Here is a 16,396-nt window from a genome sequence, read left to right as displayed (position 1 = left end):
ATACAAGTTGAAAAGCCTAGTGAATTTTCTCATTGTTTCCTGAACTGTACTACTGTTCATTTACAAATTCATTTACTGTTCATTTACAAATTTACCTATGCTGATATAATGACTTGCAGCAGAATCCTATGCATGTTTACTCAGAAATGAGTCCCATTGTGGTCAGTGCTATTCATTCGCTACTAAGTTAATGGCACAATAGTGTTGAAATTCTGTATCCACTTCCTTGAAAGTATGCCCCATTGAACGCAGTGGGACTTTTGACTAGACATGTAAAGAATTTAACTTTAAGAATGGTCATTTGAATTCTCTGGACTTCAAATAGGCATCTGTAGGCTATATGAACTATCTCATGCTCTACATCTAGTTTATAAATAATGCTGACTATACTTTTAGCTTTGATTAAATTAGATACTTTATCTTTAAAATAACAAACTCCTTCTAGCCTTTCAAATCTGGATTGGCTATTAACGCAATTCTAACTATGTTTACTTTGACTTAAGTCCTGTTGAATTCATTGGAATAAATGGGGTTTGGATTGTGGCCTTAGATAAATTTTTTGTTCCTTTTTAACTGTGATTGTCATAAAATACATTTCTTGAAAAATGTAAGCAAATCAAGCTTTCTTACTAGAACCTACCAGATTGAACTGCTTCTTTGCTCATTGTCCTTTGCTTCATTTTAAATTGGCAGGTCAAATACTGATTGGCTACAAGTGCTCCTTAATTATATTCGTTGTCTTGAGAGACACAACATGGTGTCTGGCAGCTGAATTCATTGTTAAAGGGTGATAGCACAATACTATTCATAGCTAATATTTTTCTTAAATATGTACAGAAGATGGAATCTTGTGGGCTCTTCATTTTTACAAGAGAGACTGCGGAGCTGTCAAGTGTATACCGGTAATTCTAAGTGCTTTGTCTCAACTATTGTAGGGAGACTGAGACCACAGAACTGTTGTGGGGAGAAACCAACAATGTTTGCTTAAGACCTTCCTAATACTCTTGGGTACAAATCTCAATATGCCTCTGTACAGACACAGTTGTTAACAATTACAGCTTGGTTCTACTTTGTTACAGTAGTCATCAAGTGACCACTCTGAGATTGACATGGGAAAATGGATTGAGATTATTTTAGACTGGAAGGTCAACATCAGTAAAACCTTAAATTATAAACCAGTACATTTTGATAATGGATTAACTAATTCTACAGGCAATATGTATTCAAGTAATTATTATCTAATTATCCAGATTATTAAAGTCTGATTTTAAGCCACTTTTCTTAACTCCCTAGTGCTTTTAGTTGTCCCTTGTGTTTATTTATTTAAATATTGCATTCATATTCCATCTTTTCTCCAAGGGGGTGTGGGTGGTTCAGCCCCTCCTCATTCAACCCCCACAACAACCCTGTGCGGTAGGTTAGGTAGAGAGGCAGTCACTAGCTCAAGGTCACCCAGTGAGCTTCATGGCATTTAGTGTTGCTAGTCCGTGAAACAATCTTCCAGCAGAGATTTGACGGGTGTCCTTGCTTCTGATTTTTGGGTGTCTCTGAAGACTTTTGTTTATGATGACAAGTCTATGCAGTTTAAAATTTTGAATGCTTGCTCCTTACTGCTTTTAATGATTTTCTTATTATATTGCTACAGTGCTTTGATACTTTTTATGAGAGGGTGGTATACAAATATTATTATAAATATGAGAATGGAAAGCTATATCCTGATAATTTGAAACTGACCATGGCTTACAAATTTGCAGAAAAATAACCCAGTCTGTGTGATGCAGGCAGGGGTGGCTAACCCTTGGCTCTGCAGATGTTATACTCTTCACATCTATATTCTCTAACAATTGGCTATACTGGCTGTGAGTGATGGAAGCTGTAGTCCAACAAACACGATCTAGAGGATATCACATTGGATACTTAAATGATGGGGGAAAGTTCAGGATCTTTTGTAATGTAAAATTTGTTGTTATTTAGTCGTGTCTGACTCTTTGTGACCCCATGAACCAGAGCATGCCAGGTACTCCTGTCTTCCACTGTTTCCCACAGTTTGGTCAGACTCATGTTGGTAGTTTCGATAACAATGTCCAACCATCTTGTCCTCTGTCGTCCCCTTCTCCTTGTATCCTCAATCTTTCCCAACATCAGGGTCTTTTCCAGGGAGTCCTCTCTTCTCATGAGGTGGTCAAAGTATTGGAGCCTCAGCTTCAGAATCTGTCCTTCCAGTGAGCACTCAGGGCTGATTTCCTTCAGAATGGATAGGTTTGATCTTGCAGTCCATGGGACTCTCAAGAGTCTCCTCCAGCACCATAATTCAAAAGCATCAATTCTTCGGCGATCAGCCTTCTTTATGGTCCAGCTCCCATTTTCATACATCACTACTGGGAAAACCATAGCTTTAACTATATGGACCTTTGTCAGCAAGGTGATGTCTCTGTTTTATAAGATGCTGTCTAGGTACCAATATTTCCCTATACAGTGGTACATTGGTTCTCAAACTTAAACTGTTCCAGAAGTCTGTTGCAAAACCAAGGCACACTTTCCCATAGAAAGTAATGCAAAATGGATTAATCCATTCTAGACTTTTAAAAACAACCCCTAAAACAGCAACTTAACAGTTTACCTCTACTGTTGTTCTGTTAATGGTTCTCTTGGCTTTCCAGCTTTTATCCATTTCAACAGTCACACAATCAATCAATCAATCAATCAGTAGCTGAACTGGGTTCCACACAGTCACAAAAGACGCAAAAACAAAACCACAAAATAGCAAAAACAGATAGACCTCAGCATGGCACTCAGAATGGTAGTGTGGCACTCAGAATGGAAACATTGCACTCAAAACGGAAGTGTGGCACTCAAATCAGAAGCGTAACACTCAAAATGGAGCATGTTCAGCTTCCGAAAAAGTTCGCAAACCAGAACACTTACTTCCGGGTTTGCAGCGTTCAGGTTCCAAGTTGTATGAAAGCTGTACGAAAACCAAGGTACCACTGGAATATTATCCCTGATTTTTTTCTTTTTGAATGTTTATCGAGATGGTTTCACATACATGGACTTTTCATTATATGAAGCCAAGGCTTAGTTTGGATGCAACTATAAGCCATAGTTCATTTTTTATTATCAATTAAAATATTTATGTGCCACCTTTAAAAGTAGAAGTTTCCATGAAATAATAGTATACAATACAGAACCATTACAAATATTGAAAGTCAACAAGAATGAAGCAACTAGGCCTTCAGCCGACAACCTAAAGATAGGTAGACAAAACCAACAACAGCAAAAAGCACAACATAATAACAAATCAACTATCTAAAGAAATAATTTGTTTTAAAACATGGCTGATTGAATAAACCATGATCCCACTCACAGATATTCAAACAATATTTGTTAATTTTCTCTCCTCGCCTTGTGACTATCTAGCTGCTACATTGAAGGTTTTTGTGGTGCCTGAGGATACTTGAGCAAATAATAATAATAGTAATAATTTTATTATTTATACCCCGCCCATCTTGCTGGGTTTCCCCAGCCACTCTGTGCTGCTTACAGCATATATAAAACATAATAAAATATCAAACATTAAAAACGTCCTGATACAGGGCTGCCTTCAGCCTACAACATTATGTAGTTCTTTATCTATTCAACATCTGAAGGCCCCCCCCACGCTGTATCCTGTTTCAAGGTACTTTCATTGAAACTGGCCATCTTCGTTAATCCTTTCCTTCCACCCCTTCCCATGACTGGGGCCACTCTTTCAGTAAAGGCATGTTTTTTTTATTTTCAGTACTAACATTTACAGAACACATGTTAACAATAACTTGGGTTCATATGGTATAAAGGGGGGGTGGTACATTGTTACAGAAACAGGTTTTAAGAGGAAGTGTGTCAATGAATGGGTGGATATGAGAGGCTTGAAGGAGCAGAATGACACAACAAACTAAGATAAAACCAAAATATTGGGTTTGGATGTTGTGAGTAGCTGAGATTCACAAACTAACTTTGAACTGTGATATGTGGGTCCCAAACAACCTATAATTAATGAGCCTGATCAAGTTTGGACATACAAACAAACCAGAGTTAAGCTAGGCAATTATAGTTTAGTTTTATGTCTGAACTAGGCAGAACTCGCACCCCTCACCTTCCAAGAGCCTTCTCCTTAACGGATGATGGTGGGGGATTGACTTGTGGATCCCACTATGGGACAGTTTGATTGCAAACTGCTCTCCCTGCCTGGAGGAAGGTGTTAATGAATGGAGTTTTTGGCATGTCCTGCAAAGAACCACAGCCAAGCAAGAGTGTCACTTGGTTTCTTTGTCACTACCGTCTGCAGTTTCTTCCTGCTCCATTATTTTTAAGGCATTACAGTACAATATATCCATCATAGCAGGATCATTGATATTAAAAACTGTGTTGTACCACACTGTGCAAAGATTCACCCATATATTACCACACAACATGCAGTTTTTTCAAAAAGAATGTGTGAAATCACACTTTGAAAAATAACGTGTGATACTGGACAACATCAAAACTTGCTTTGTCATCTGGTAAATGATGCTCCACACTTGCAGGTTATACACATCACATAAGAAAATGCATATATAAATTTATCCTAAGTCTAGTTGTTTTAAATTAATGAGAAATAAAAATATCTGTTTCTGAGTACTGTCAGAACTACGTTTGTTGCTTTGAAAATTATGTTGGGAGAAATATATCTTATCTTAAATATCACTCTGGCAGTGCAATATACAAAGATGTATCACAATTGCACCATTTGCAGATTGACTACTGCCTAAACAGTTTGACTTACGAATTGAGGTCACAACATCCCAATCATTAGAATATGAAATAACATGAATAGATATTATTGCACCCAGAATATGATGCAAAGGAACCTTTCCCAGGCAAAGATTTTGGCAATTGACCCTTTTCATTCTCTATGGTGCTACAGCTGTCCTTCCTGAATTCAGTTACATGCTACAGTAGCCAAGCAGCAGGTACTGATTCCATACTCAGCATGTACAAAACAAACACTGCTTTGTTCTAGACAGCAGAAAGACTTGAAAGTTGCAGAGTACTTCTGAATCTTAATTGTTTTAAGGGGAAATGCTGTTGTCAGATTCCACCTATGTGCTAATGTGATGATTACTGCTGGAAGTGAGTATGACTTGCAAGTAATTTTATGAATTCATCCTACTTAGATAATAAATTAATTGGCTTGGATTTGAAAGCTGCAGTTGTATATACACCTGGGAGTAAGCCTTGTAAATTCAGTGGGATTTGATTCTGAGTGGACATGCATAGCATTGCACTAGAAGTTGCTCCTTCATTCACATGGGGAGGGGGCGGAGAGAGTTAACCAACTCTCCCTTTCATCTGATGTTCCTCACATTATATCCTATGCCTTTACAATGGACTCCCTAGCTTTTCAGTAAGCCTAGGAGACTGCAGAGGGAAGGGGTGGGTGAGAAAGTTCTGTTCCATGATCCCAAGATCATCACCTGAGGCCCTTTTTCATGTGCCTCCTCCATAAGAGGTCCAGAGGATGTCAACACAAGAGTCAGCCTAAAGAAACTACTGTGGCTACGAAAGGAGCTTACAGAGGAGCTGAGATTTAAGCAGGGAATGTATAATAATAATAATAATAATAATAATAATAATAATAATAATTTTTTATTTATACCCCGCCCTCCCCAGCCAAGGCCGGGCTCAGAGCGGCTTACAAGCAATAATAAAAACAAGATGGATGATTACAACTTAAAAACAAAAATAAAATACAACATTAAAATAATGGAACATTAAAATATTAAAATGTAGGCTCATCGCAGGAGGAGAAGGAAAAGAAAGAAAGGGGGGGGGAAAGAGAGAGAGAGAGAGAGGGAGGGAATCAAATTGGCTCCAAGCCAAAGGCCAGGCGGAACAACTCTGTCCTACAGGCCCTGCGGAAAGAAATCAGATCCTGCAGGGCCCTGGTCTCATGAGGCAGAGCATTCCACCAGGCCGGAGCCAGAGTTGAAAAGGCCCTGGCTCTGGTTGAAGCCAATCTAACTTCTTTTGGGCCTGGGACCACTAGGGTGTTATTATTTATGGACCTTGAGGCTCTCCGTGGGGCATACCAGGAGAGGCGGTCCCGTAGATACGAGGGTCCTAGGCCATGAAGGGCTTTAAAGGTCAAAAGCAGCACCTTAAATCTGACCCTGTACTCCACCGGGAGCCAGTGCAGCTTGAAAAGCACTGGGTGAATATGCTCCCATGGCAGAGACCCCATGAGGAGCCTTGCTGCAGCATTCTGTACCCGCTGGAGTTTCTGGGACAGCTTCAAGGGCAGCCCCGCATAGAGCGAATTACAGTAGTCAAGCCTGGAGATGACCGTCGCATGGATCATTTTGTATATATAGAGAAATTCCATTTCTCTATAAGAAATGGAAGAAAGGAGAAACTGCAAAGAAGAGTATACACAAGTAGCCAACAGTTGCACAGAGAAGGTCAGGCAGGTGAAAGCTCAGAATGAATTCAGGCTTGCAAGAGAGGAGGAGGAGGAGGAGGATAATAATAATAATAATAATAATAATAATAATAATAATAATAATAATAAGTTTCTTTGGATATGTTTGAAGCAAGGGGAAGAACAAGCAAGTAGTAGGTCCCTTGTGTGTAGAAAATGGAGAAATGCTATTGGGTGACAAGACAGAAGGCAGAACTGCCCAACACCTACTTTGCCTCTGTCTTGAGCCAAAAGGAAAGTAGTGCCCAACATGGTGATAACAGAATAAATAATGCAAGGAGGGAGCTGCAGTCCAATATAGGAACAGAGGTGGTTATGGAACATCGAGCAATTTATAATGGATTCAGATCTCCAGGGCCTGATGACCTGCACCCAAGGGTACTAAAGGAGCTTGCGGATGTAATCTCAGAGCCTTGTGGAACAGATGTCATCCTGGAAAAAAGTGACAAGTGGGGTGCCACAGGGTTCTGTCCTAGACCTGTTGTTCAACATCTTTATAAATGATTTGGATGAAGATATTAAGGGGAAGCTCATTAGATTCTCAGATGACACCAAACTGAGAGGGGCAGCTAGTTGCTACTGAGAACAGAATTGTGATTGAAGATGACCTTAACAGATTGGAGAACTGAGCCAAACTAGCAAAATGAATTTCAATAGGGACAAATAACAAGCTGCACCATGTAACATAGGGGACACCTGGATTGCTAGTAGTACTCGTGGGAAGACCACAAGGTTACAATGAGTCACAACAGTGTGATGCAGCAGCAAAAAAAGCCTATGTTATTTTTGGCTGCATTAACAGAAGTATAATGGTTGGTAAAGGAAAGTAATAGTATCCTTCTATTTTGCCTTCCCCTTCATGGAAGGGGAAATGGAGGCAGTGAGAGATTTTACTTTCTTGGGCTCCATGATCACTGCAGATGGTGACAGCAGTCAAGAAATTAAAAGACGCCTGCTTCTTGGGAGAAAAGCAATGACAAACCTAGACAGCATCTTAAAAAGCAGAGACATTACCTTGCCGACAAAGGTCCGTATAGTTAAAGCTATGGTTTTCCCAGTAGTGATGTATGGAAGTGAGAGCTGGACCATAAAGAAGGCTTATCACCGAAGAATTGATGCTTTTGAATTATGGTGCTGGAGGAGACTCTTGAGAGTCCCATGGCCTGCAAAAAGATCAAACCTATCCATTCTGAAGGAAATCAGCCCTGAATGCTCATTGGAAGGACAGATCGTGAAGCTGAGGCTCCAATACTTTGGCCATCTCATGAGAAGAGAAGACTCCCTGGAAAAGACCCTGATGTTGGGAAAGATTGAGGGCACAAGGAGAAGGGGACGACAGAGGACAAGATGGTTGGACATTGTTATCGAAGCTACCAGCAAGAGTCTGACCAAACTGCGGGAGACAGTGGAAGACAGGAGTGCCTGGCGTGCTCTGGTCCATGGGGTCACGAAGAGTTGGACAAAACTAAATGACTAAACAACAACATTTTGCCTTGGGCAGACCCTACCTGGCGTACTGTGTCCAGTTCTGATCACCACATTTTAAGAAGGATATTGACAAGCTGGAACATGTGCAGAGGAGGGTGTCAAAGATAATCAAGGTTGTGGAAACCAAGCCTTATGAGGAACGGTTGAGGGAATTGGATTTGTTTAGCCTGGTAAAGAAGAAACTGAGAGGAGATAATTAAAGCCAACTTCAAATATCTAAAGGGCTGTCACATATGGAGTAAGATTGTTTTCTCCTCCTCTGGAGGCTAGATTCAAAGTACAACAAATGGGATTCTGACTAAACACCAGGAAGAACTTTCTGACAGTAGGAGCTGTTCAACAGTGGAACAGACTCCCACTAGATGCTGGACTCACCTTCCTTGGAAGTTTTTAAGCAGAGATTGGATATCATGACTGTTTTAGCTGTGATTACTGCATTGCAGGGGGTGGGATTAGATGACTCTTGAGATCTCTTCCATTATGAGGGACTTTCATTATGAGGGACTTTAATTTGGTATAGTATACAATGTAAACTTGGAATTTAGTACTGCCTGTGATCAGTAGATTGAAAGTTAGAGGGTTGTATTCATTTGTTCTAAACTTCTAGATTCTATAAGGTATAAAGAAGCACTAAGTCACACAGGGAATGCAGATTATAGAAAAATAAGTAAGAGAAGCTCAGAATCTGGAAGGTAGAAGAATCAAAAGAAAAGCAGGAATGAGCAAAAGGTTTGAGGAACCCAAAAATAAACTTAAATGAAAGGGATGTAAATAATTGTTTTGGCTTCAATCATTCCTTGTATCATTTTGTCCACATAGCTGTGGATGTTGAACTGTTAACCGATAATTTATTGTGTTAAAAATAACCTCTTGAGTGATATAGAACTAAATATAGATATTTCTTTTCCTAAATGAGGATTTTGGACTCTTGGTTCCTGATAGTCACAACATGCTTTGTCAGTCTGTTCTTGTCTCAGAGCCAAATAGCTTACCTATCATTCTGGCTCATTTAAAATATACACATCACATGCAGAGTCACTATCTCTGTAGTTGAACAAATAACAAAAAAGGAGCTAATGTAAATAATAAATGGAGACAGAACACAAATAATATTTCATTACTACTTGCATGAAGCATTATGGAGCACCTTTAAATAATAGAGAGTGAGAGAGAGCAGGGCTTTAGTTTCTCTTGTATACAAGATTAAGAGACGGTGGTCTCTTTTGGATGTAATGCTAAAACATGGTTTAGTGTTACGAAAGTGAGCTGCAGCTAATATTGATCTTGCATACACCCTTCCTTCCTTCCTTCCTTCCTTCCTTCCTTCCTTCCTTCCTTCCTTGTATGTGACCACAAGGTGGAGTCTAGCAAATTTTGCTTCGATTCTAGGTTAACCAACCTGTCCTGACATCTGAATGTAGACAAACTGTGATCAGTTTTAACTATGACATGTTGAAAGAAACCAGTATCATGGTTTATAAAGCTAGGTTATTTCATTTAGTTGTAGCTAAGATTATTCATAGTTAAAAATGGCTAAATCATGGCTAATCTAAAACAAGAATGAAAGCTTATGTGTTTCTTGCAGCTGTGCTAGCAAAGGAGAAGGTGTGTATGTGTGTGTTTGTGCACATGACCCAGAGGCTCACTGCAACTCATTCTTACAATGATAAACCAGGGTTTACCTATGAATGCATCCAGTGACTTATCCAATGCCCTCTGGAAAGCTTCATAACTTACTAGGAATACAAAGAATGCAAGATAGCTAGATAGATATAACATATATGCTGGTCCCACTCTATGAATGCTTGCTGTGAGACAGGGAATCCAAACATTTCTATATGCACTGCAAATTCCGTGTTCGGGAACACATTATAAATTTCCCCATAGGATTAAATGGAAATTGTTGACTTGTTATGAGAACAGAAATCATTGACTCATTATGTGAATTTTCGCCTAACAAGTGATTTCCAGGGAACACATTGTATTCACAAAGTGGGAACTGCATACATGCCAGATTACCATGCATAGCCATGTGAGAACTGCTAATCGTTCAGGGTCAAACAACAATTTGTTGAAAAACAAATCAATCTTGGGAGGAAACACAAAAAATGGCAAGCTTTACATTTATGATGGAAGTGAGTCAGGAAATATAAAGGTGAAAGGAAGTCTCATAATTTATCATGAATCAAATTAAGCTTGAGAGAGGGGGAAAAATCTGGTGAGAATAGATTGCCTTAATTGGAATTTGACAGATGGTGAATGAGAGATCAGTTTGGTATCCTAAACCTGGAGGATGCCTCAGTCATATGTTTTTCACATCAATTTTTAAAGCAGAACTAGGAGTGGAACTTCCATTTTTCACTTAGTCTCCAAAAGGTTTAATTAACTTGAAGTGTTCAGAATTAAAATATTTTCTTTGCTTTCCTGTTGTATTGCTACTATTTAATATATATTAAATACTAGCAGTGAGTCGTGTGCTTTACAGAAAAGAGAAGTTGTAGTCTTATATTAGACAAGATGAGTAGTGCAGATGGGTGAGGGGAGAGGGAGTTCAGAATGGAGGCAGAAATAAGTTTATTTTCTAAAGAGATATCATGCCACATAGCTCCATAGAGCCCTCAGGTCAGAATGGAATATTAAAAAGCCTAGCAAACAACTAGTTCTTTCCTAAACAATTATAAACAGGAGACCAGTTAATATGTGTTTCAGAAGCAAAATTTCCCTAAAATTGTTTTGATGAAACTGTGCAGTATTTTAAGTGCTTGCAAGATTAAATATAGGATAATATGTGTTTCTAGCTATTCAGTCTTGGCAAAGAAAAAAGGATAGCATTTCCAGTATTGCAAAGGCTGCTCATGACAAGCCGTTATTGCTTACCATTTATAACTTCAGCAAGACCTTGCTAATCCTGAAGCAGGCAAACATCCATCCTAACAGATGGACATGACTCTGGGGTGCCCATTGGCACTCTATGCATAGGAAATGTGTGGTTGTGATAATCATGTACAAATGATGAAATAGCTATTTATTCTCAGATAAAATAGGAAAATGACACATGTTATTATAAGCCAAATTTTGAGAGATGCTGATTCCTCCTCACCTTTCTGAATAAAATCTCAAAGTACCTTAAAAAAAAGAAAAGTTAGCAAGACAGAAAGAGTTGTTTAGTGGGCCACATCATATGCACAATGCACAGAAACAGAAATATATGTCTCATGTGTCCTACACCAGTGGTTCCCAATCCTGACCCACAGACCACCTGAAAATTGCTGAGGGTCTTGGCAGAGCACTTGGTGATTTTTCTGCCTGTTGTAGCAATTGTTGTGCTAGGTGCTAGATGCTATATGATCCTTAGTCCAAATCATGTCTGTAAAAGTACAGCTATCTGAATGAAGTTCATCTGCAGACCACAGTTTGGGAACCCCTGCCCTACATAAACTCCGTCATGTCTGATGAATTCATATGTGCAGATCAGATATCTGTAGGAAACTACAGTTTTTATGTAGTGTGCTTATCTAGCAAAATAGATTTGTATGCATTTGCCATGCATGTTGGAGGGTGCACATAGCTTTCCATGTGAAAATTATTTTTATTCAAAAATTTCATAATGTTTGAAGCAGACAGTATAGCTCAAACTTTAAATTGTTAACCAGTGGGAAGTGCTTTTAGATGACCTGGAATACATTCCTCCAGCTACAGCTAGAGTCAGTAATCGGGAAAATGTGTTTCATATACCCAAGGCTATGAAGAGCTATCTTATACTGAGCTAGACCAATGATCCATGCAACTCAGTATTGTCAACCCAGATTGGCAATATCTTTCAGATCCAGCTCTGCAGTGTTTAAGGCAAAGGGACTGCTCTGCCCTACTGCTTGGAGTCCCTTAATTAGATATGTTGAATAAAGCCTTATGCATAGAAGTATGTTCTGTTTCATTTAGCTATATATGTAATATGTTTGAATATCTTTCAGTGTGAAAACTTGGTATAGAACTAGAAGATAAACAATTTCAGCTGAGAATTGTCTGTTTCTCATTTTTGAAAAAAAAATGATTTACGTTTGAATCTGTTCCATGTATCATCTCCCTCTCTTGCCATATATAACGTTTATAAAATAACACACAGTTTCTCTCTTTGAATAAAGAAAAAAAGGTAATATAATTTACTAGTTGGAAATGTCTCCTTCTTTGGGAAAAGCTACTAATCTGGGAAAGGATGGTTACAAAGATGGAGAAGGATGGAGTTCCATGACAAACATTCCTGTTTGTGCTGTGTAAGTACTTTTCTACTGCTAGCTGAACAAGGAATCTACTCCTTCAGATGGTATAGACAAAACTGTCAGAAGGTTTTTGCAAAGCTTCCAAACAATTAAAAGGTAGTCATTAATTAGAGATTAGTTCTGTACACTTATAGACATCTGCTGACAACATATCATTGGAGGTGAAATTTGTTTACAGGCAAAACATTTCCCCCCCCAAAAATAAAAGCAATACCAGAACTTAATCAAGTTCATGTTTGCATTTGCAATCTAGGAAGAGTGTTCACATTGTTAAATAAACTGAATAGTGTAGACAAATTATTCTGAAATCTTAATTTCAAAATGTTACCCTAGTTGTCAGTGATGGTTGCTTGGTGTACATCAAAATTATAAGTGACATTTGTGGCAAAATAGTGCCAAAAACAGTCCCCCATACTTCATACCTTATTTGAATTTGAAAATAATATAATGAAGTAGAAGTAGAAGTAGAAGCATTTTGGTTTCTTTATGGATACAAATGATTACAGAAATAACATCATGCAAGAATGAATCAAAATAATGAGCTATGTGGTTTTTTTGGGTTTTTTTAGTATTTACAGTTTAGGGACCCATAATGATTTTATAAGCAAACTGGTACCAGTAAGCCCTCTGCTGTGAGTTGATGGATTCATTTTTGTCTGTCAAGTAGCTTGTACAGATGCTGTTGTCCATGGTAATTAATAGAAAACCAATGAGAAAAAGAGCAACTTGCAGCGCTAATATAACTATCTAGGTGATTTTATAAGTAACTTTATAAATCAAGGGGGACGCAGGTGGCGCTGTGGGTTAAAGCCTCAGCGCCTAGGACTTGCCAATCGAAAGGTCGGCGGTTCGAATCCCTGCGGCGGGGTGCGCTCCCGCTGCTCGGTCCCAGCGCCTGCCAACCTAGCAGTTCGAAAGCACCTCCGGGTGCAAGTAGATAAATAGGGACCGATTACCAGCGGGAAGGTAAACGGCGTTTCCGTGTGCGGCTCTGGCTCGCCAGAGCAGCGATGTCACGCTGGCCACGTGACCCGGAAGTGTCTTCGGACAGCGCTGGCCCCTGGCCTCTTAAGTGAGATGGGCGCACAACCCCAGAGTCTGTCAAGACTGGCCCGTACGGGCAGGGGTACCTTTACCTTTACCTTATAAATCAATATTATGCTGAGTTATGTCTGTAAATTCCAGGGCAAAGAGTTCAAATTAAACACCTTAACTAACCCTTAACTTACCAGCAAACAAATTAAATGGCTTTTTTCAAACTTTTGTTGTTGTTGTTTAGTCGTTTAGTCGTGTCCGACTCTTCGTGACCCCATGGACCAGAGCACGCCAGGCACTCCTGTCTTCCACTGCCTCCCGCAGTTTGGTCAAACTCATGTTGGTAGCTTCGAGAACACTGTCCAACCATCTCGTCCTCTGTCGTCCCCTTCTCTTTGTGCCCTCAGTCTTTCCCAACATCAGGGTCTTTTCCAGGGAGTCTTCTCTTCTCATGAGGTGGATCTGTCCTTCCAGTGAGCACTCAGGGCTGATTTCCTTGAGAATGGATAGGTTTGATCTTCTTGCTCGAAAACCAAGGTTCCACTGTACTCTTCTTTCTAAGTGAGGTTAACTCTGAGAGTAGATAAATAGGTACTGCTGCAGTGGGAAGGTAAACAGTGTTTCCGTGTGCTCTGGCTTCCGTCACGGTGTTCCGTTGCACCAGAAGCGGTTTAGTCATCCTGGCCACATGACCCGGAGAGCTGTCTGTGGACAAACGCCGGCTCCCTTGGCCTGAAGTGAGATGAGCATCGCAACCCCATAGTCACCTCTGACTGGACTTAACTGTCTAGGGGTCCTTTACCTTTTACCTTACTACATTATTTTCATTCTATTTCCAGCCTAACAATTGGTTTTGTATCCAAAATAAAATAATTTTCAATAAAAAGTAAAGTGAATGACTTTGAAATATAGAACAACAGCTTTCAAATGGCAAATAACAATCACTACACTTTTTATGAAATGTATTTTTTTTTAGCACAAAGACCAAGGAGTGACCAAAGGAGTTAAAACAAAAGAGAGATTATTCTACATGTAATCATAATGTATAACTATAGAAGCTATTTCCAGTTAAAATATTTAGACAAAACAGCAATAAAACATAACAGCACCAAAATCAATACCAGCCAGGAAATTCCATATATTAAATTACAGTCTTTTGCTGAACATAAATACAATTGTTGAACAGAAATAGTAAAAAACAAAACAAAAACACTTCTGCAGAATAATCCTATGCATATTTATGTGGAAGTAAAGCCCACTGCGTGGAATGGAGCTTACTTCTAGCTAAGTGTACATAGGATTAAATAGGTTTTTGCCCTCACTATATCAATATTTAATAGAGATTTTTCTTGTGTGAGACAGGTGGGAAATGAAGAAAAAGAAAAAGAAATGCAATGCAATGCAATGCAATGAGATAACCACCTTACTTCAGAGAGTCTTCAGTGAGTAATACATTCTTTTAACATAAGTTGCCAGTTTGTGTTCTGTATCTAAGGAACACATTCTGTTTTTGCCTACTGATTTCTGCACTGGGAAAGCTGGGTAGCTGGCCTGGTCCTCAGTGTTATCACCAGGATCCTTAGTCTGGGTCATCTTACAAGTCAGCTTGTTTCTGGCTGGCAGATCATGAAATTTAATCTCAACAGTATTAAATTAGAGACTTCCACAAGCCTTCTCCAGCCTGGTATTCAGAAGCTTAAGGGAACAAGATTGGAAGAGCCTAATAGTGTCCTTTGCACTCCATCACCCTGCCTGGTCTTCTGAATATACACACATATTCCCTGACCAGCAGTGTCTCCCTTTTGAAATCACATTTTCAAGATCACAAGAGCATTGATCACCTTGTTGGTAGTAAGTTACACAAAATGGATTGGGGCAGAGATAACTGCAGCAAGGCACCATTACTTTTTCAGGGAAGCTGTTGCTGCCATGTATTCAATTACTGCACCATTTGCCACTTTTTCTGAGTCTGAGGCTCTTACCCATCTCTGTGGCTCCACTTGGAAACATCTACTCTTCTCATTGCAACATGGTACAAATAAGTAATGCATTTTCTTGAATAGCCCTTCAAATATCACTGAATTGGCCTGACCCACTTTTACTTCCAGCTCAGTCTTCAAGGCAACCTGAGAGGAAATGATAGGTTTGTATAAGGTTGATGGAGTGCTTCAGAGGCAGCTACTCTGTTCAGAGCTTCCAGAAATTATCTCCCCCGGGCAATCTGGCAAGCCCCCTCTCTTGCTGTCTTTAGAAGTGTTGTGAAGACCTGTAAGTTTTTTATGAGTCAATCTTAAGGTCTTTATGCTAACTCTGAATTGAAACACTGATTTAAAGCTTATTCTATGATCTTCCATTCAATGCAACTTAAAACTGCTTTAAAAGCAGCACAAAACAGTCCATCACCTGAAGTGGGTAGCAGTTGCTTCCCCCCTCTTCCACACCTCACTGCATTTTCCTTTGTTCTTCTCCTCTTCCTGCCTGCCACCACCTTGCGGTTGTTGCTCTTCCTGCTCCTCCTGTCCATACTGCCACCTCCAGTTCAGGGCCATTCATACCTCTTAGTGCTGTGTTCTACAGGAATGAGGCTGTTCCTCATAATGAGGCATTGTGGCTTAGGTAGGCACAGAGAATGTCTGCTGCTTTGCCACTATAGCAGCAAAAATAATTCAAACTTTAACCAAGTTAAACTAAGATGGCCACGTGTTTGCCACTTTAGTGGCAAAGTGGCAGCAGTGATGCAGGCACTCTCCATAGTCACCTTAATCACAATACCTCACTCTGAGGAAGGGCCCCTATTTCACAGTAAGGAATGGTGGGCTCAGATAACCCTTTTGGAGTGCCGCCATCCAAATCTCCGCAACAGGTGACTGCACTTCACAGCAGGCAGATAGCCAGTCATTTGTGGATGTGATGGCAATTGCTTCTACAAGAGGCAGACTGACTAGTGACTCAGCAGTCCATGGACTTCTGTGATCAGCCGTCTGAGACATATGTCTCATCACGCTTAATTATAGGGCCCTCCCTGTTAAAAAGGGCATCAGTCAAATTCATGCAGGAGAAAGCTACCAGTGGCTACTAATCATGGTGACTATATATTATC

The 16,396-nt window shown here is 39.7% G+C and overlaps 1 protein-coding gene across 22 annotated transcripts in view; it reads left to right on the top strand.

Moving 5' to 3' along the window:
• RIMS2 (regulating synaptic membrane exocytosis 2) overlaps positions 1-16,396 on the top strand; it is a 348,435-nt gene that overhangs the window by 86,159 nt on the left and 245,880 nt on the right. The window lies entirely within an intron of this gene.

The sequence above is a fragment of the Podarcis gaigeae genome (genome assembly GCF_964106915.1).
Source record: "Podarcis gaigeae genome assembly, chromosome: 7".
Classification (NCBI taxonomy): Eukaryota; Metazoa; Chordata; class Lepidosauria; order Squamata; family Lacertidae; genus Podarcis; species Podarcis gaigeae.
Note: the sequence above shows the minus strand (reverse complement) of the source record. Positions and strands in the feature narration are given on the sequence as shown.